The sequence below is a fragment of the Elephas maximus genome, chromosome 7 (assembly GCF_024166365.1).
Source record: "Elephas maximus indicus isolate mEleMax1 chromosome 7, mEleMax1 primary haplotype, whole genome shotgun sequence".
Taxonomy (NCBI): Eukaryota; Metazoa; Chordata; class Mammalia; order Proboscidea; family Elephantidae; genus Elephas; species Elephas maximus.
Genome location: NC_064825.1, coordinates 53501564 through 53523201, shown reverse-complemented (window position 1 = coordinate 53523201; position 21638 = coordinate 53501564). Strand labels below are relative to the sequence as shown.

The 21638-nt window shown below is 44.1% G+C and overlaps 1 pseudogene; it reads right to left on the bottom strand.

The window, feature by feature from the left end:
- Positions 1–584: 584 nt before the first annotated feature.
- On the bottom strand, positions 585–21396 carry LOC126079093 (RNA polymerase II subunit A C-terminal domain phosphatase SSU72-like; annotated as a pseudogene).
- Between the last annotated feature and the right edge of the window lie 242 nt (positions 21397–21638).

Genomic DNA, 21638 nt, shown 5'->3' with positions numbered 1-21638 from the left:
TCCTCCCCATTGCTACTCTTGACTGCTCACTGTCAGCTGATGACCTTATCTTAAACTACATTGAGAAAATAGAGAAAAACTTGATCACGGAATAAACCATTCACCACCTTATCCCAATCACATATATCCAGGGGCAGATTACACAGAAAGCAAGGTAAGCACGGGTTTACTTGTGCTCATTTACTAATCTGTACTGCACAATTCCACATGCTCATTACAGGTTAGTAAGTAAGCACAAGTCGGACCAAATGTGGTGAAAACCACATGAAATTGCTCACTACATCTTAGTAAGTAAGCACAAGTAAGTCCATGCTTACCTTGCTTACTCGGTAATTCACCCGTCAGGGATTTTAAATTTGAAGAGGATTCAATTCTGTAGGAAGGTGATGTGGGTTGGGAGAGAGACAGATGCCAGCCATACCTAGAAGCAGGATATTTGATGTGGTGAAAAAAACGTGTAATTGTTCACTACCGATAATCTGGTAAGTAAGGTAAGTGCTGTGCTTACCTTGCCTGTGTTTATCTTACCTAATTTAATGGATAACCTGCCCCTGCATGTATCTGGATCCAGCCACCCTGTAGTTAAAGATAGAAACCTGAGAATAATTCTAAATTCTTCCCTTCCCCTTTCCTCTTCACCAAGTCCTGTCATTTCAATCCAATCTCTCTCTTCCATTCCACCCAAATCCTCTTCATTTCCACACCCACCACTCTGCTACAAGCCACTGTCTTCTCCTGCATGAACTACTGTAATAGCTGGTCCTTTCACTTCTACCCATGCCCGCATCTGCCTTTACTCCACAGACCAGGAAAAGCATTCTGTTTAAAACTTTAATCTAGTTCATTATACAGCATGTAAATTAATTGAAGAATTATCACTTGTTGTTGTTAGCTGCCCTCAAGGCGGCTATGGCAACCCAATGCACAATGGAACATAGTGCTGCCTGGTCCTGCACCATCCCCATAGGCAGTTATGGATCAATTCTATAATGATCCCATATCGTCTTAAATGGCTGGTTTTCAGAAGTCAGTCACCAGGCCTTTCTTCCTAGTCTGTTTTAGTCTGGAAACTCCCCTGAAACCTGTCCAATATTATAGCAACACACGAGCCACCACCGACAGACTGGTGGTGGCTGTGCATGAGGTACAAGGGCCAGGAACTGAACTGGGTCTCAGAATGGAAAGTGAGAATTCTGCCATTGAACCACCAGTGCCTCATTCTATTATCACTTCCTTCTGCTTAATTTTTCTCCTTTTAATAACACATGGTTTGGTGCCACTGCTAATGATTATCAAGAAGAATGTTTCATTCTGAACATCCTTGGATTTATTACCTGATGGTCTCAATGTTCAAACCCATGAACATTTTAAGTTTTAATAAAATCCTCATTATGAAAGAGTGCTTTCTCCTGTGTAACTGATAAGTCTAAAAACAAGAAAGCATGTGGCTTAGTGGTATGGAATCCACCCCCCAACAGAAACAAGACTTATTTAAATGAGATTATTTCATTTAATTAGATTTCATTTCATGAGGCATTTTTTGAATAAACAATTCTATTTTCAGAAATTACGTGCAAATTATCCACCTCAAATTTTTACATTAAAAAGTCAGAATCAGTAAAAGTGATACAATATATAAGAAAACACATCCAAAGTTCAAAAAATGCAATACAATCCTTTCCTCATTAGAGAAAAAAAAACTTTGTAATTCATATGTTATTCAAAATGAGCAAAAGAAATTTCATGAAAGTGATTGCTTATAAAAAATGTTCTTTACTTGCTGACTATCCTGAAACAAAACACTTATCCATTACAAGCTTTGATTTGCTCATTCAGAAAATGCAGGAATGGTGACAACTTCCTTACACAGAGGTGAACACTGAATTAGTTATTCTGTGTAAAGTACAATGCAGTTCACATTTCGTGTGATTCCCAATAGTTACTATTCATAGCCTTCTCTTTTCCCATCAAATGTGTTTCTTGGTAATATTCTCTTCCTCCTGTGGTATATCTAAAAGTAATACGAACAGCATTTAGGGGATAGGCCTTTAAAGATGTTTTTCAGGGAAAAATACAGAATAATATAAAACTTGACTCACAAGTTCTTACTTAAGAAGAAGCCAAAGCCAGCCAAGATCTTCGGTAGAAGCAGCACGAGTGAAGAAAATCTTGCCTATTTTCTCCTCCAATTCCAGGAGCAGCTCATTCAGACTGTCTTCCATGTCATCTGCATATTGTATGAGCTGGCAGAGCTCACAGATGAGGAAAGCTCCCAGGGTGGCGTTTAGGTCCAGGGTGTCTTCAACATCCACGTTGATCACACGCACAGGTTGCGTTCTCTGGAACACAGCTCTCCCACCACTCTGTCATAGACTGTCTCTTCATGGGTCACGATGACATTGAAGGCATTTCTGTACCCTTAAAATCTTTCTGGCTGGGGCTTGATCCTCTGACTTTTTCCCAAGATGTGTATCATTCCATTCTGCATATAATATTTTCTGTCTTTCCTTAGAAGGTCATCATACATTTGTTGATATGTTGTGAAGAAATATTGGGTTCTGGTCCTGGGAGCTTCACACGAGATCCAGTTCCAAAGGACCGGACACAGAGCCCCTTTTTCTTGAGTATGCTGTGGACTTCCATGCTCCTGTTGATGTTACTCATACACACCACAGCCAGCCTGAGTGGAGATGAGGACATGATGGTGGCAGCTTGGAACTTCAGGGAGACTTGTGGGCTTCACCGGCTACAGGGACTTGGAAGCCACCAGGATGACCTCCTACTTCCAGCTCTTCCAGCTACCAAAATATCTAAGAACAGGAAACAGGTTTATATTAAGTCACTTAGCAGAGTGAGTGGAGACTCTCATGACTTCTTCATTGACTGAGTTATGATAATGAACACTTAACTCTTGAACCTAACCCAATCATGAGACTGATCAAGGGGATTGGATCACCTAAGCCACTAATTCTCCTCAGGGGTGGTACCACCCTGTGGAAGCATTTTGAAATCTCAAGTTGGCCCTGTTGTTACATACAGTGTCAGGGGCTTCTATTGACAGTGGCCAAAGCCGCCTAGGCTACCTCCTGCAATACTCACCAGTCCTGCTCAAGCCTGAATTGTTGTCCAGTTGTGTCACAGGACTCTTCAAAGACCTCTGGACATGAATGTGTCCAAAGTTCTACCTAATCTTTGAATTACTAGTGTTAGGTATCACTGAGTAGCAATAAATTAGCTTCTCCAGATTCTACTTTTTATTAGGTTATTTTGAAATACATTCAGAGCCAGGAAGAAAACTCGGGAGAGGTCAATTTCTTGGATTCTGATGTTTGTCCAGAGCCTTAGAGTTCTTCTTTCACTACCACACACACAAATACCCTAAACACAGACTCTCTGCATTGTTACCGTTCAAACCCTGGCATGACCTTGAATTCAGAGATTTTTATTAAAAAATCATCAAAAAAGAAAAGGGGTGCTTACTTTACTGGAGAGAAGCTTCAATTTTGATTGATGTAAGGGGGAAATGCATTATTGCAAATCAAAAGCCCAAAGGTTCACTAAAGAAATCTTTAGCGTGAGATGCCACAACATTGGGAATAAGGTTGGCGGAGAAGCAGCACGAGCACCTGGAGTAACAGGTAAGAAAATTTCAAGATGTTTTAGTGACAGAGGGCTGTCGCTCAGGAAACAGGAAGATTCAGGGTTTAGAAGAGACGCAGGATTTTCTTAAGAGAAGCCTCATATTAGGAAAAAAGCTAGGCAGAAATGAAGAGGTAAAAGGATCTTAAATATATTGTGAAATTTTCTTGATGACAGTCAGTGACTGGAGCCTACAGAATTCTAGCAAGTGGAAAGAAGTAAGACCTTTGAGCCCTAACTATAACCGTTACCCAAGAAGAATTGGGAAACATTCTGTTAAGCCAACCCTTGAAGACTAGTACTCGGAATGGTGCCATATAACTTGGACAGATGTAAAGGGAGGAGAGAAGCCCCAGTGGTGCAGTGGTTAAGTGCTCAGCTGCTAACCAAAATGTTGGCATTTCGAACCCACTAGCCATACCGCAGGAGAAAGATGTGGCAGTCTGCTTTTGTAAAGATTTATAGCCTTATGCTGGGGAAGTCAGCACAACTTGGCCAGGGCAAAGTCATAGAAGCTTCAAAGACACATCCAAACGCCCTGAGGGACCAAGCTATTTGGCTGAGAGGGATGGGAACCAGGGTCTCGGGGGACATCTAGCTCAATTGGCGTAACTTAGTTTATAAAGAAAATGTCCTACAACCTACTTTGGTGTGCAGCGTCTGGGGTCTTAAGAGCTTATGAGCAGCCATCTGGGATACTCCACAATCCCACCCCAACTGAAGCAAGGGAGAATGAAGAAAACCAAGGACACAAAGGGAAGATTAGTCCAAATGACAAATGGACCACAACTACCACAGCCTTCACCAGACTGAGTCCAACATAACTAGATGGCGCCCAGCTACCACCAACGACTGCTATGATGGGGATCACAGTAGAAGGTCCTGAACAGAGCTGGAGATAAACATAGAACAAAATTCTAACTCACAAAAAAAGGCCAGGCTTGCTGGTCTGACAGAGGCTGAAGAAACCCCAAGAGTATGGCCACCCGGACACTCTTTTAACTTAATACTGAAGTCACTCCTACTGTTCACCCTTCAGCCAAAGATCAGACAGGTCTGTAGGGCCAACAATAACACATATGAGGGATGTGCTTCATAGTTCAATCATGTATACAAGACTAATGCGCACACCAGCCCAAAAGCAAAGACAGGAAGGCAGCAAGAGTCAGGAAAACTGGATGAATGGAAACAGGGAAATTGTCGTGGAGAAAGGGAGAGTGTTGCCACATCGTGGGGGCTGGCAACTAATGTCACAAAACAATTTGTGTATTAACTGGTTAATGAGAAACTAATTTGTTCTGTAAACTTTCACCTAAATCATAATAAAAAAATTATAATAACAAAGAAGTAAGCAATAAAGACAGGCCATTCTGTAAACACTGGGCATTAAGCTGAATACAGCATAAATTTTTATTTTTGTAGAGTTATTCTAACCCTTTATACTTTGTGTCAACGATATTTTTATTAGAAGCCACCACACTTTAACTCACAGTTTCTCTTCTGTCCTCTCAACTCAAGAACACATGAACCAATTACGAACAATGTTATGTGCTTTTTTCTCTTATTACACCTAATGTACAGGAAACTGAGTGAGTCATAGTCCTTATTTTAGAGCCCATAATCATCATCCATATGTACAAGCCCTGTCTATATTTTTAGTCCCAATACCCATTCCCTTCCCCCTTATACACACTCACTCTCATATATTTAGTATATTAACTTAAACTTGCATTAATCTTATAAAATACGTAGAGTCGTTGTTTACACTTTTTTTTAACTGTTATAAATGAGTAATTCATAAATGTCACTCTGGTTCCTGCTGTTTTTCACTCAACACTATTTTTAAGCCTCTCTCTGCTGTGATACTTATATCCATTCCCCACAATTCTGGACATATCCAGCTCCCAGATGTCACTAACAAGGCTGGGACACACATCCTCATAGATGTCACCTTTAAGCCCCTGTAAGAAAGTCTCCAGGATATATACCTAAGAGAGGTTTTACTTGGACATCAGCCATATGTCTATAATTACAGGCATACCGTGTTTTATGGCTCTTTGCTTTATTGCATTTTTCACAAATCGAAGGTTTGTGGCAACCCTGCATCGAGCAAATCTCAGCGCCATTTTTCCAACAGCATGTGCTCACCTCGTGTCTCTGTGTCACGTTCTGGTGATTCATGCAATATTTCAAATTTTTCAATATTATTATATCTGTTTGGTGATCAGTGATCTTTGATGTTACTATTATAATTGTTTTGGGGGTGCCACAAACCTCATCCATATGACAGCAAACTTAATTGATAAATGTGTGTCTTGAGACTGCTCCACCAGCAAGCTGTTCGCCCATATCTCTCTCTCTCCCCTCAGGCTTTCCTATTCCCTAAGACACGATAATATTGAAATTAGGCCAATTAATAATCCTACAACAACCTCTAAGTATTCAAGTGAAAGGAAGAGTTGCGCATCTCTCACTTTAAATCAAAAGCTAGAAATGATTAAGCTCAGTGAGGAAGGCATGTTGAAACAGCCTTTCAGTTTTCTAACTGCAGGTCTTTGCACAGGTCATAATACTTTGTCTTCTCAAGCTGCCCTTCGAAATCTTAACGAGATGGATTGACACAGTCGCTGCAACAATGGGCTCAAGCAGAGCAAAGATTCCGAGGATGGCGCACGGCTGGGCAGTGTTTCATTCTATTGTACATAGGGTCACTATGAGTCAGAACCGACTTAACAGCACCTGACAACAACAACAGCACAACATCCATTCTGCAGCCCATGGATCAAGGAGTAATTTTGACTTTTAAGTTTTATTTTTTAAGAAATACATTTCCATAAGGCTATAGCTGCCACGGAGGCCTAGTGCCACAGCAGTGAAGAGCTCAGCTGCTAACCAAAAGGTCAGCAGTTTGAATCCACCAGACCTTCCTTGGAAACCCTACGGGGAAGTTCTGCTCTGTCCTATAGTGTCAATATGAGTTGGAATTGACTTGACAGCGACAGGTTTTTTGTTTTTTATAGCTGTCATAGATAGTGATTCTTCTGAGGGATCTGGGTAAATTGAAAACCTTCTGAAAAGGATTTACCATTCTAGATGTCATTAAGAACGTTTGTGATTAATGGGAGGAGGTCAAAATATCAACAGGAGGTTAGAAGTTGATTCCAACCCTCATGGATGACTTTGACAGGTTCAAGACTTCAGTAGAGGAACTAATTGCAGATGTGGTAGAAATAGCAAGAGAACTAGAATTAGAAATGATAAAACTTTAATGAATAAGGAGTTGTTTCTTATGGATGAGCAAAGAAAGTGCTTTCTTGAGATGGAATCTATTCCTGGTGAAGACGTTGTCAACCCTGTTGAAGTGTCAGCAAAGGATTTAAAATATTACGTAAATTTGGTTGCTAAAGCAGCGGCAGGGTTTTAGAGAATTAACTCTAATGTTGAAAGATGGGTAAAATGCTACCCAACAACAATGCATACCACAGAGAAATCATTCACAAAAGGAACGATGGATTGATGCAGCAAACTTCATTGTTGTCGTACGTTAAGCAATTGCTAACCTCAAATTTCAGCAACCCCCACCCTGATCAGTCAGCACCCACTGACACTGCAGCAAGACCCTCCACCAGCAAAAAGATTACAACTTGCTGAAGGCTCAGATGACGGCTAGCATTTTTCCAGCAATCGAGTATTTTTTAACTAAGCTCTATGCACTGTTTCTTAGACATAATGCTATTGCACCCTTAATACGGTATAGTGTAAACATAACTTTTAAATGCACTGGGAAAATGAGTGTGACTCACTTCATTGTGGTGATCTGGAACCAAACCCACAAGATCTCCAAGATATGCCTGTAATTCTGTTCAACACAGCCAGGTTGTCAGTCTCCCCTCCTAACCGTAGCATTCCCAGTCCACTTTATCACACCCTATGTCTTAGGCTGGGTTCTCTAGGGAAGCAAAACCAGTAAAGTGTATAAATATACAAAGAGAGAGAGATTTATATCAAGGCAATAGCTCACACAGTTGTAGAGGCTGGAATGTCCCAAGCCCATGGATCAGGATAGAGACTTCTCCTGATTTATGTACCTACAGGGGCTGGTGAACCTAAGATCAGCAGGCCAGAGAGCAAGGCTCTTGCTTACAGGCTGCAAAGATTAATGAATCGCAAGAGCAGCAGACAAAACAGCAGGTAAACTACTAGCTGAAGTCTAAAGAACCGGAGGTCTGATGACCAGGAACCAGCTGCAGGATCCAACATGAGCAAAACGCCCCCCAAGCCTTGCCAGAATGTCCACTTATATTCAATGCAGGCCACACACCCAAGGAATACTCCTCTTAGCTGATTGGCTATTCAAAGCATATCCCATCATGGAGTTGATCACATATCAAATCTCAACAGGATGGTGATCACAACATTATACAACTGCCAAAACACTGAGGATCATGGCCCAGCCAAGTTGACACACAACCTTAACCATCACATCTTACTTTTCATTTTTCCGGAGCATATAACGTCAACCATTCTATACAATTTACTGATTTATCATGTTTATTGTTTAATATCTGTCACTTCCTATAATAACATAAGCTTGTGTGATGGTTAAGATCGTGTGTCAACTTGGCTGGGCCATGATTTTCAGTGTTTGTATGTCATCACCCCCATGATAGAATCTGCTGTGAGTGGCCAATCAGTTGAAGGGAAGTTTCCTTGGGCAGGTGGCCTGCATCTGACTCTAAGTGGATGTTCAGGCTGTTGCCTGCTCTGGATCCTGCAGCTGCCTCCTGTTCATCTGACCTCCAGTTCTTGGAACATGAGCTAGTAGCTTACTGGCCAATCTTGGGATTCATCGATCTTCACCAGCTGTGAGCAAAAGCCCTGCTCTCCAACCTACCAATCTGGGGTTCCCCTGCCCCTGCCGCTACATGAATTAGGAGAAGCCTTTATCCTGATCCACAGACTTGGGACGTTCCAGCCTCTACAATCACGAGCCATTTCCTTGATATCTCTCTATATATATATATGTATATGCTTCACCGGTTTTGCTTCTCTAGAGAACCCAGCCTAAGGCTGCTTGCAAGAGCGAGGGTCTTTGCCATATTGTTTACTCACATTTCCCAAATGCCTAGAACAGTGCCTGGCACAGAGTAGGCACTCAGTAAATATTTCCTGAATGAGTGAATGGACAGGGAATGGGAGTGCCATCTTCCCACATCCTCCCAAACCCTTGGTTTATATCCTTTTATTTTTCCCATTTTTATGAGGATAAAGTGATATCACATTGTTGCTTTAATTTGAATTTCTCATGTTACTTAGTCAGAGCAAAATATGTATGACTGATGAGCAAGTTTGGTTTTCTAGAACAGTTTATATCCTCTAACATGCATTTTTAATAAATGAAGTTTCCTACTACAAACATACATACCAGCTTTAAATCCTGAGATGAAGTGTTACATTTCACAGCTAAAAAAAAAGTTGCCATCAAGTCGGCCCCAACTCATGGCAACCCCATATGTGCCAGAGTAGAACTGTGTTCCATAGGGTTTTCAACGGCTGATTTTTTGGTGGTAGATTGCCAGGTCTTTCTTCTGAGGTGCCTCTGGGTGGACTCAAAACTCCATCCTTTCAGTTAGCCACCAAACACATTAACTGTTTGCCCCACCCTCATGGGACTCCTATTTCACAATGGACAGCAATAAATAAATAAAAATCGCTCAAGCTTATCACTATTATTACCATTACTTGGAGTGCTGTCAATACTTTCTGAGGAAAATATTAGATACCAGACCATGATCCCATGAAAAATTGTTCTAGCTTCTGTGAACACTGTGAACACTGAAATTACGTTCAGACGAAATCCTGTATCCATCAAAGCTGTAGAACGACCACTGATTTCGTTAGCGAGCTGATTTTCTCAAAATCATCTGGTTCCTGATGTTTCTGCGACTCGCTGGGTATGTTCCAGGCCAGCATCCCTTCTGCTCTATCGTAGAGCACTTAGAGGCGTCAAGCCTACTTTGTTCACATAGTACAACTAGCCAGAACTGATTCTTTGGCGAAAGGAGATTTCCTGCATGCACCCTACAGACCAGTGTGTGACTGAAACGGTGCTCCGTAAAAATGGCTGTCCTGGTTCCCCTTCTGAATTTCATAGCAGCATGTCAGTTTTACCTCCTCCTCTGCTCATTCCTAAAGCCCGCAGACCCACCGTAAGCCAGCCACTTTTTACAAAGCCTCATCTCTCCAAACCTCTTCAGAAAGCAGCATCTCAAATTGCCTAACTCCAGCTTCTGTCAGGAGTCCAGTGGAACACATGGAAGAAAAGTTATCTCTACATGTAACCCAAGAATCTCTTATTAAGACAAAAATATGATACCGCTTGTCACCTGCTGGATTACCTGCTGATCCAGCAAAGATGAAAAGGCATGTTAGCACGGGTGTGGACAGCTGACACATGATACACTGTTCTTGGGATTATAAACTAATAAAACCTAACTGGAGAATAGATCATCATTGTGCATTTAAAAAAAAAAAAAACCTATGCTTGCCTTTCACCATAAATCCAAATCTATCCATTTATTCTCAATAAACAAATGTACATAAAAAGATGATTACATCATTGTTCATAATATCAAAAAATGGAAGAAGCACATAAATGCCAAATTATTTTAAACACTGGTTAAATCAGTTCTGTTGTATCCGTATCATGGACTGCTTGTATCCATTAGTAATATGCTAAAGAAATATTTATTGACATAGAAACATCTACTTCACCAATTATGTGAAAACGTTTCACGAGTATATGCAATGTTATCCCAGTTTTTAAAACATTATGAGTCGGAATCAACTCGACAGCACTGGGTTGGTTTTTGTTGGTTATATATACACATACACACACACACACACACACACACACACACACACACACACACAGACAGAGCGAGCCCTGGTGGCACAGTGGTTTAGAGCTACAGCTGCTAACCAAAAGGTCAGCAGTTCAAATCCACCAGGCGCTCCTTGGAAACCGTATGGGGCAGTTCTACTCTGTCCTATAGGATCATCATGAGACAAAATTAACTCGACGGCGAGGCGTCCCCAAAAAATATCCGACTTGGCTATGCCATGAGCCCCAGTATTGTGTGACTGTCCACCATTTTGTCATCTGATGTGATTTCCCTACGCGTTGTAAATCCTATCACTATGATGTTAATGAGATGGATTAGTGGCAGTTATATTGATGAGATTTACAAGATTAGATTGTATCTTAAGCTGATTTCTTTTAAGATATAAAAGAGAGAAGCAAGCAGAGAGACATGGGGACCTGATATCACCAAGAAAGCATTGCCAGAAGCACAGCGTGTCCTTTTGACCTGAGGTTCCTCCGAGAAGTTCCTAGACCAGGGGAAGAATGATGATAAGGTCCTTCCTCCAGAGCCAACAGAGAAAAGGGCTTCCCCTGAAGCTGGCACCCTGAATTTGGACTTCTATCCTACTAGACTGTGAGAGAATAAACTTCTGTTTGTTAAAACCATCCACTTGGAATATTTCTGTGATAGCAGCACTAGACAACTAAGACAGTATGTATGTATGTATGCATTAAAAACTGGGATCATAAAATATACATGTGAGCACCTGTATTAATTCATTTCTTCAGTAAGGACTTATCAGGCCCTTACCATGTGAGACCCATTCTAAGAGGTGGAGATACAGCAACGAACAGATATGTGCATTGAAAATGGACCAAAAATAAATATACCAGAATACTGACAGTTATCTCTGTATGATGTGCCTATTTTTATTTTCTTATAATTACATGTTTTTTTTCTATAAGTCATTCATTATGCTTGTTTTTAATTGTACCTGAGAGAAGAAAGGTTACTTGACTCAGTAGGTGCCCATGATCAGAATCCCTAAACCATTTAATTCAATGTCACTGGCACTGATCCACTAGATTCTCTAAGAATATATTCACCAAGTATAGCAGCTAAAAGGGCCAGTCCCAGAATTCAGCTGGGTCTCTGAAAGATTCAGGTGGCTTTTGGGGGAGGCCTTGTCACAGGCTGTTCTCCTCACCCTGTAGCATGTATGTGCAGCAAGAAGTGTTTGCTATTCCATAAACTGCCCCCTCACTAGCCAAGAAGAAATTGAGGGCTATATGATTGTCCGTGAAAACACTGGGTAAAAAAAAAAAATCAAACTGGTTTGTTAGGCTTCTGGGACAGAAATTGTGTCATTTGCAATGTCCGTGGGAGCCAGAGACAAATTCTGGACCTCCTTTTTCAATTGCATTACTTCACTGTGGGAATCATATAGTCTGCATCAAGAGAAGCAGTTCTCCCTCCTAGGAGTTTTCCCACGTAGCCTGGGCTTCCCTCTTTTCGGAGATTTTTGGGTATTCTTTTCAGGGAAACATGATCAACTTAGAAGGGTGGGCGGTACTTTTAAATATCTCCAAGTCTCTAACAATGATCCTGAGTACACGGGGTAAGTCAGAGGACAGCAGGAAGTATAAGCCCTACATTCACATTGGAATTAGTATCCTAGTAGTGTACAGGCTATAGTAGGAGCATAAATGTCATTTTAGCAAAACAGGGTAAGTCAGATATTTTTTACCTTCAGTGTGGGCAGTTTTCACAAGTCAAACACTTCCTGAAAGGCTGACTGGAATATCTCTGAAGGGAACAAACTGACTGGTATAGCAAGGATAGCCCCAGAGTTAGTGTCTTCTCCTGACTGGCTGGTCTTGCTGATGGGATTGTGATGACCTCAGAAGAAGCATTTTGTTGATATGAGATCAAGCACCAACACGTACAAGGCTGAAATTTAGGATTAATGAAGTAAGGGAAACGTAAGTACCAGAAGGGGCCTGTCAATGGGACTCTTCATTCTGAAGTGTTTAAAGAAAGTTATTAAATTTTGTCAGCTATTAGTTAAATTCAGAGAAGTAGCTATGGTTTGAGAAAGATACACCAGAGAGCTTTGTTTTTGTTTGTTTGGTGGATTGGTTTTTGTTTTGACAATGTTGAGACCATAGAAATCAAGATTAATAAAATGAAGACAAAGGAGATCAGTATTCTAGATGGTGTCAACATGTAACAAACAAGATTAAAGGAGCCCTGGTAGCACAATGGTTAAGCACTCGGCTGCTAACTGAACGGTCATCAGTTTGAACCTACTAGCAGCTCCTCAGGAGAAAAGAACTCATGATCTGCTCCTATAAAGAAAATCCCCCTAGAAAATCCTATGGGGAAGTTCTACTCTGATATATAAGATCACTATGAGTTGGAATCTACTCGACATCACACAATAACGACGACGACAGCGTTAAGGGAAAGGGTGCTGATGAATCAGAAAATTAATCTGGATTTGTCTTCTTGGTTGGAAGGTATCCACTTCTGCAGTGCTTTTAGGAAATATACAGGAAAGTATTTAATGGTAATGGGGTACCATGCCTGCAACTTACTCTCAACAATTCAGAAGAAAATAATAATGATAATAATGGATGTTGGGGGAGAGAATGATAAAGCATATGTGGTAAAATATTAACATGTATGGGATCTGAGAAAGGGATATATGGAAATACTTTATACTAGCTTTTGCAAATTTCCTATAAAATTATTTCAAAATAAAAAGCATTAAAAAGAAAAACATGTAGGGTAGGAGAGAAGAAAAATGAAGCTAAAATGGCCCAAGTTTCTTAAATTGTCCAAGAAGAGGGGTAAAGGTAAATATTAATATTACTTTGCTAAATCAAGAAAAACTTGGGCCATCAACAGATGAATGGATAAATAAAATGTGGTACATACCTGTAATAGAATAGTACACAGCCATAAAGAAAGATGAGTTCCCAAGAAATCTTGAGATGACATGGATGGACCTGGAGAACATTATGCTGAATGAAATAAGTCAATCACAAACGGACAAATAATGTATGCTATCACTTTTATAAAATGACAATAGGTACATACACAGCTTTGGGGTCTTAAAAACTTCCAAGTAGCCTTCTAATATACAACTGTTGGTCTCTACCCATCTGGAGCAAAAGAGAAAAAAAGAAACACAAGATTCAGAGAAGGAACCAGTCTATAAAACTAATTGTCTGCATGAACTATGGTCTCCTCTACCCTGAGACAAGAAGAACTAGATGGTGCCCAAAAACCACTACCGTTCTAATCCGGGCCACAAATGATGGATCCTGACAGAGAAGGAGAAAAATGTTGAACAGAACATAAATTCTCAAAAAATCCAGATTTACCAGATCCACTGAGATTGGAGGAATCCTCAAGACTAATGCCCTGCAATACTCCTTAAAACTTGAACTGAAACTATCCCCTGAAGTCACCTTTTAGCTAAGTAGCAAATTAGCTCATAAAGAATATCACTCTTGAGTACTGCACTGTTTTAAAAAATCATCTATGATTACTCTAAAGCATGAATGAGAAGGTCCTGGGCCGTGAGACTAGGTCAGTGGGACTGGAACAACTAGAATGTTAAGAATGTTAACACAATGTGAAGAATGTAACCAATGTCACTAAACAATATGTGTAGAAACTGTTGAATGGGAGCCTGTTTTGCTATGTACACTTTCTCCAAAAATATATTATTTTGAAATAAAGAAAAATGTAAGAAGTTATAGGATAACCACTAAAGGAAGGGAGTAAGATAGTGCACCTTCCAAAGAACAGAGAAAAGAATCTTAGGGAACCTCCAGGGAAGATGAAGAAATCAGGCATTGGCCCAAGAATCGCTATAAAATCTAGGTAGAAGGAGAGCTTTGCTGCCAGCCTGAGGATGGCTGCTAGCTGCAGCCTGTCTAGTCTGTGGGAAGACGCTCTCCAACCATCATCAGCCCCTCCACCACACCCCCACCCCTCAGTCATGGGGACTGACCCAGGAGTTCCTCTTTCTGAATCATCCAAGGGACAGGACCTGGTGCAAGCCCTGCCCAAAGGCCCAGACCAAAACAGAAGAGAGGCCTACAAACTGGTGAGCAGCCCATTCCATTTCCCCTCATGTTGTCTGGCCATGCAGGAACCAGGGAGGCACCAGCTGCAAGGAGGTGAGGCCTTTAAGAGGGGATGATGAAGGGTCAGACTGGGCAGATTGGGAAGGGAGTGACTAGGAGCCACTTAGAAGGGGCCATAAGACCATGGCTAATCAATACGATGTTTTTTAAAAATAATTGCCTTCCCCATCATTTTCCCACTATTGCTAATGAAACTTCTGCAAGTAAGTGCCTCAAGAGCTACTTAGAAGGGAGAGCAAACAGAGAGAGGTGTCTGCCTTCTCTGCTCCAAGGCGTGCAGTGGTGGGAGGCAGGCCCAGGATTCAGATTGAGGGTATTAGCACCTAAAGGAAAAATGAGATTATATTCTCAGGAACCGAACACTGGCAAGCAGGAAGAGAACCAACAGAAGGTCCTGGGACTACATGCTATGGTAAATCTGTAGGGCTCCCGACTCCAGGGCAGCTGGGGAATGTCCATTTCCCTCTCTAACACCTGGCATATGCTCATGGCAGAGAATAGCCCTGCACCTGTCAACTAGTACCACTCATCCTCGGGTATTCCTGGGCATTGGAATGTGAGGGTGATGGGACAGGACCAGAGCTTTTTCAAGTGTTTACATAAGCAGCAAGCCTCCCTCCTCCTGCAAACACACACCCCTGTGAAAACCGTCTGAATCATGGACCTGGGATAGGATTTTTTGTTCCTTTGTTTGGGTGCGGTAATAAAGGCAGTATACAAATTTCGAGTCCTGGAAAGGAAGAGTTTTAATTACACTCCTCTTCCCACCTCGACACAGTCTGGCACATAGCTGGCATCAAAGGAACCTCCACCAGGTTTGGATCTCACATTCCTAAAGAAGTCTTTAGATCCAGAAACAGCCCAGACTGCATTGTGCCAAGACCAATAGCATTGTGTTCTTATCCCCCAGTCCAGGTCCCAAATCTCCCTGTCAGCTCATTATCCTGTCAAACAAGTCTCACCAGAGAATGTTAGGCTTTCAATATAAACATATACTCAGGCATGATCAGAATGAACTCAACTTCCCCATGGCTCCCCCACAGCCATGGGGAACAGGCTACCCCAAGCCTGTGCACACAGAGATGGGATCCTGGAACAGGAAGAAGTGGGGCTGAAGGACAATCCACAGTGACTGCCCCAAGAAACAGGACTCAAGCTGCAGCAGAAGCATCTCCCTGAGCTGGGGTAAAGGCAGTTTCAGGCTTCCTCACCAGGAAAGAGGCCACTAGTAACTCAGGAAAGTGGGTGCTCAGGGTGTCCCGGTTGGGGCAGGGGTGAATTCTGCCCAAGGAGAGGCACCAAGGGTCTGACTTGTGCTCACTAGCACCATGGAAAGGAATTTTCAGCTAGGAAAGAACTGAATCTGGACCATCTTCCTTGCCCTAGTCGCAATCACCTTCATTAGAGTCTGCTGGACGTTAGAATCTTCTCTCAGCCTGGACACCAGCACCTTCCCAAGGCCACACCCGTCAGCCTCTTACAACTTACCTCAGGCCACAAGGATGTGTTCCCCTCTTCTGGGAACACAAGGGAGCCTGAGGTAAGAACAGGGGTGACAGGGAGGAAGGCAGACCATGTTCCAGAAGTATGCCCCAAAGTCTACGAATTATTCCACTGGCCCCAGTGCCATCCCAGTAAGGCCCTGTGGAAGGAGAGAGCCCAAAAGCTACAAGGACATGGCATGTTGCAGGGAAAAGACCCCCATACCACCAACCATTTTGTCCTGAGGCCAGGAAGATTCACTAAGCAGAAGAGGCAGGCCCAGCTGAGGGAGCCGAGGCAGTTCCCAAGTTGTCAATGATTCTTGTGAAATGTCCTGGGCGGCAGACTACTCTAAACCACCAAGAGGGAAAGGTTAATTCACCGGTTCTTACAAACCTGCCTCCAATTTGGGAAAACAACATCTTCCCAAATTCTGACACTCAATGTATCATGCAGACCTAACTTAGAGATCAGTTAGCTAATTCCAGCCCCTCCCTCCATATCCAAACTTCTCCCCCGTGTGCCCCATTTCATCAAGCGGTTAGCTCCCTGTGCCTCCTCTAAGCCAACATCATCTCCACATGGCCTGGTTACGCAGGAACCCAGCCCTTTTTCACTGCCCCTACGGATGAGCCCGAAAGCCATTCCTTGTTTGAGCGAATTTCCCCACTGGTTCCAGATCAGGTAACCAGGGCCACAGGAGGCTCCAGATTCACCAGGCCCCTGACACCTTCCTGGAAGCAGAGGCCCTATGGCTGCCTTCTCCTAGATCCTGAGGACCATTCTCCCATGAAGGCCTTTCCAACGTCCCCAAGGCACAGTCACAGTGAATTAGTCAGGAAACCTGTGCACTCGCTCTTTGAGGGGCTGCTGCACATCTGATGAGATCAAATAGGAAAGTGCTCTGTGAACTGAAAAGCACCCTGCAAACACCAGGAGAGCTGGGAGGAGGGGAGGAATAAAATAAACAGCAGAGTTACTGGGTGCTGGACTAGCAAGGGAGATACTCTGAGAGCACCAAAGAGAATTCTACAGGTGACGGTGTTACCCAGCAAAGATTTCTGAGAAATGGGGTCAGTGCCAGCAACGGCAGTAGGCCTGCCTGGCAGACAGACACCCCAAGTGCAGCCCGCTCTGCCAGGGAGGGCTCATTGCCAGGAACAGGCTACAGGGAAGGCATTATCTGTGGCAGGAACTGACCAAGGGAAGTAGGGACTTCAGCCTGCCAACTACCCAGAAAGGAGAGGTGGAAACTGTCCCAGCCTATAGCTCCCAGGAGGGCAGCAGGGGACTCATGCCAGGTATAGCTAAGGAGGGACGATAAGTTATGGTGGCCTGCTGGGACGCATTGATGACTCCACCTGTGGGAGGAGGTACAGAGTCCCAGGCAACCCCTTATGGGCTGGAATTTGGCATCTACGATTCTCTTTGCCACAGCTGAGGAAGGCCACGAGCCTGCCAGATTTTGCCCCACAGTGGAGAGGCCAGATGCTCAGAACAGATTCTTCCCCCTACTGTCCCCTCCCCCATCCGAGGTGAAAGAATATTTAACAACCGATCCAGTTCACAGCAGAGGCAGCAGTTCTCACAAGCAAGAATGAGTCTGGGAAAGCACCATCCAGTGGCCACAGCCTCATAGGGCCAGCACTGTCCCCAGGGAAGTTGTCTTCCCACCAGGGTCCAGGTGCATGCTCTCTTCAAGAGGACACACAGACACAGGGGTCAGAGCCCAAGGGCTGCATGGGCTGACAGTGTGTGAGCCAAGGAGCACCAGGGCTTTGAACCCCTGGTAGTATTCATTCAGTTTCCTGGGGCCAAGGCAGGCATGTGTACTCAGGGACTGGGTGAGACAGTAGCCATTTCCAAATGGTACCTAGTGTTTCAATGTTTTAGTAATTGGTGCTGCCATACGTGGTACTGCATTTGAATTGTTTTGGCAAAGAATATTGAATATACCATGGACTGCCCGAAGAACGAACAAATGAGTCATAGAGGAAGTTCAACCAGAATGCTCCTTAGAAGGGAGGATAGTGAGCCCATTCTGCTTACTTTGGACACATCATCAGGAAAAACCCATGGCTAGAAAAAAAATCATGTTTAGTAAAGCAGAGGGTCAGCAAAGATGAGTGAAGTCCTTCATGAGATGGACTGAGACACTGGTTGCAACAATGGGTTCAAACATACTAACGATTGTGAGGATGGCTCAGGACCAAGCAACATTTCTTTGTTATACATAAGGTCACCATGAGTTGGAACTGACTGAACAGCAACTAACAACAATTGCCAAGCCTGGCACACAGCCTGAATATCAAGGCTACCCTTCCCCATCTTGAGCTCTTGCTGATGTCCCACCATCCAACCACCCCCATGACCCTTGCACATTAACGATGCTCCCACCTTGGCCATGACCAGATGGCTCTCCCCTTGTTGTATCTCTATCTCACTTCATACTTTCACAGCCACCATTTCACATGAACCTCACAACAAGAACAGAGCTCGGTGCCAGACAAGCATACTTTTTGAAAAATAGGAAAACTAACATCTGGTGTAGGAGGGAGTGCTGCAGCCAACGCACTCACGGCCCAACTTCCACTCCATAAAGCCTTGAAAGAACCAAAGTGGCATCTTACAGCCCGAAAACTGTTATCTGTTCTGTCCCACTCTAGGTCATACTCAACCTTTCTTGTCCAAGGCTTCAACTCCTGCAGGCCCAGCTGTGATGTATCGATAGTACACAATCTGCACCAAACTTCTGTCCTGTTCCTTCCTGCCTCACCTAGGCCTGGTTGCAAGAGTTCAAGAGTTAAAAGATCCCTTCATAATTATTATGCCCAAGATACTAATAAGAGCAGAGAACTGACTTGTCCAAGGCCACACTGAGTTAGAGACTGAGCAGAGAGGTAGAGCCCATATCATTCCTGTTTGGTGCACTTTTCCTTATAGCAGTTGGGAGCCTCCTCCCCTTGAGCTGGGGGGGAAATACCCTGTTCTCAGCTCCTGCCAAGGTGTGGGCCCTTACAAGCATTTGGCCATTTAAGTCCTTGGGAAACAGTACAGCCTAAAGAAAGGATCATCATAAGAAGACCTGAAGGCATGACAGGCCACATGGAGGTTAGTTTTCGTTTTGTTTTGTTGGGGGGCGGGGGGTTTGATTCTGAAAACAGTACCACCAAGTGGCTGATCCCTAGCCTCCAGACAGCAACCTAGTTCCAGTGCTACTTTTCTCTTCCTCCAGGAACAGAGCAGCCATGATTGCCACCCAATATGGCCAAATTTTATTTCATTTCAATTGTGTCAGGAGTTACAACAATGGTTATACCCTTAGTGGGTAAACCAGCTGCAGAGGGGGACAAGAGGCACATGGAATTGTCTCCCCACACAACTCTCTTCCTGGGAACCACAGAAGTGTTGGCATTTGGTCTAACATCATTGCATTCCCTAATTCTAAAATGGCTAGCCTGGTCTCAATGCCAGGCCTTTCCTAAGAACATTCCCTTCAGAGTTATCACCCTAGTCACAAACTCAGAAGAAGTTCTCAAAGCAGTCACCTTTGACTTTAGATGCTGATATGGGTACTTTGGAGTCCGTGGAGGTGCAAACAGTTAACATGCTCAACTGCTAACTGAAAGGTTCAAATCCACCCAGAGGTACCTCAGAAGAAAGGACTGGCAAACTTTCTTAAAAATTAGCCATTGAAAACCCTATGGAGCACAGTTATATTCGACAGAATCCACTTGATGGCAACTGATTGTGGATTTGTTAGAATACTTTAAAAAATGGAATTCAAGTTATAACCTACACCTTAATATATTGGCCTGCAAATTTACAGAAAATACTTTATAAAATATAGCACTTTGGAGAGCCAGAGAGGTAACTTCAAAAAAAGGGTCCTAAAGACCATTTTTCGCCAAGACTTGGCTTCTTGCCCTTTTGGACATGGCAGCCAAGTCTTTCCTATCTCACTCCAGTCTACCAGACCCTAAAAGCAGTAGAAGGAGGTTACTACCATCAGGAAACCATCCTCAGACACCATCACTCTGAATGCATTCTGCCTGTGCAGGTGGCAGGCACCACAGCCTACAAGGAGCACAGCATAAAAGGATGAGGACGTTGGCATTACGGAAAGATAAGCTATTTGCAGAGGGGTAGCATTATGGCTTTCTGGATCAAGGGAACAATGATAAAACAAGGGAAGTTAGGCAGTGCTAGACCCACACCCTGGGCAGCTGACGACAGACGGAGAATCACAAGCACAGCCATGGTCTATTAAGCAGTGAGCCCTGGCAGGCCCTGAGGAAGAATATTGGAGAGTTAATGCACATACTGAGACCTCGCGCTACTTTCACTGATGTGGCTGACAAGTTCAAATACAGGCTTTAAGATGGATCTTACACACCCCAGGTTGATTACTTTGTTGTTGTTCCTTTTGGTAAGGGGAGGAGAAAGATTAACTGGGCTAGAACAGTAAATGGTCATTGAGGAAAACAGACTGTTCCCAGGTAAAAAAGTTGAAATGTATAAATGAGGCGTCCAAAAATCTCAAAGCCCAAGATCTTCTACAGCTCTATCAGCCTCAGAGCATGGCTTCAACCTTTCAACGTAACTGGTAAAAATAATCGAGATAGCAAGAATCAGGATCTGCGCTTCATCTCGCAGGACCATCCACTACCTCAAAACCCCTATACTGGCTTCTTGCCCACTAAACTTGCAGGTTAGCTTGGTGCCTTCCATCCAGACCTCGGCTCTGTCTCCGCAGCGCTCGGTTTCCGCCTTCCGCCCTACCAGGCTCATTCCATGGACTCGGGCGCCCCCGCGCGGCTGCGGCCGGACGGCGCACCGGCCTCTGGCGCGCTGCGTCCAGGTGGCGGGTCTCCTGGGCTCGAGTGCTCGCGAGAGCACGGTCCGCCAGCGGTCTGCGAGGCCGCCTGCCTCTCTGGGGTCTCGTCAGCGTGCGGCGGATCCGCTGTTTGCGAGGTCGCAGAGCTCCCCTGGGCAGTGCCGGCGGCGGCCGGCCAGGCAGAATTAACGAGCCCCGCGGGAGCGCCGCCTCCACCCCGCCGGCCGCCCTTCCGCAGCGGCCGGGAGGCCCGGCCGTGGCAACCTGGCGCGCAGCCGCCGCCTCCTCAGGGCATGCTTGACCCGCTGCTGGCACCGCAGAGGACGGCGTCCGCCCTTCCCCCGCTTCCCACTACCAGTGTCAAAATGGAGGGCCCGTGCGAACTTCTTAAAGGAGCCTTCCCACAGTGCCCTGCGGCGAAGTCGTCATAGAGAACCATGCTGGAGACGAAGTGGCCTTCGCAACAGCCCGCCCCCCCCAGTGCATTGTGGGCCAGCGGGAAGCCTAGAGGCGACCCTGGCCGCGCCTGTCCCCGCCCCGCCAAATCTCAGCATGGCCATCCTTTGCTTGTGGCCCTATGATATTCTCGGTGAACAGAGGACTTACCCATTTAAAAGGGAAAAGGCAGAGATGGGAAAGTGAGCAAGTCAGTGC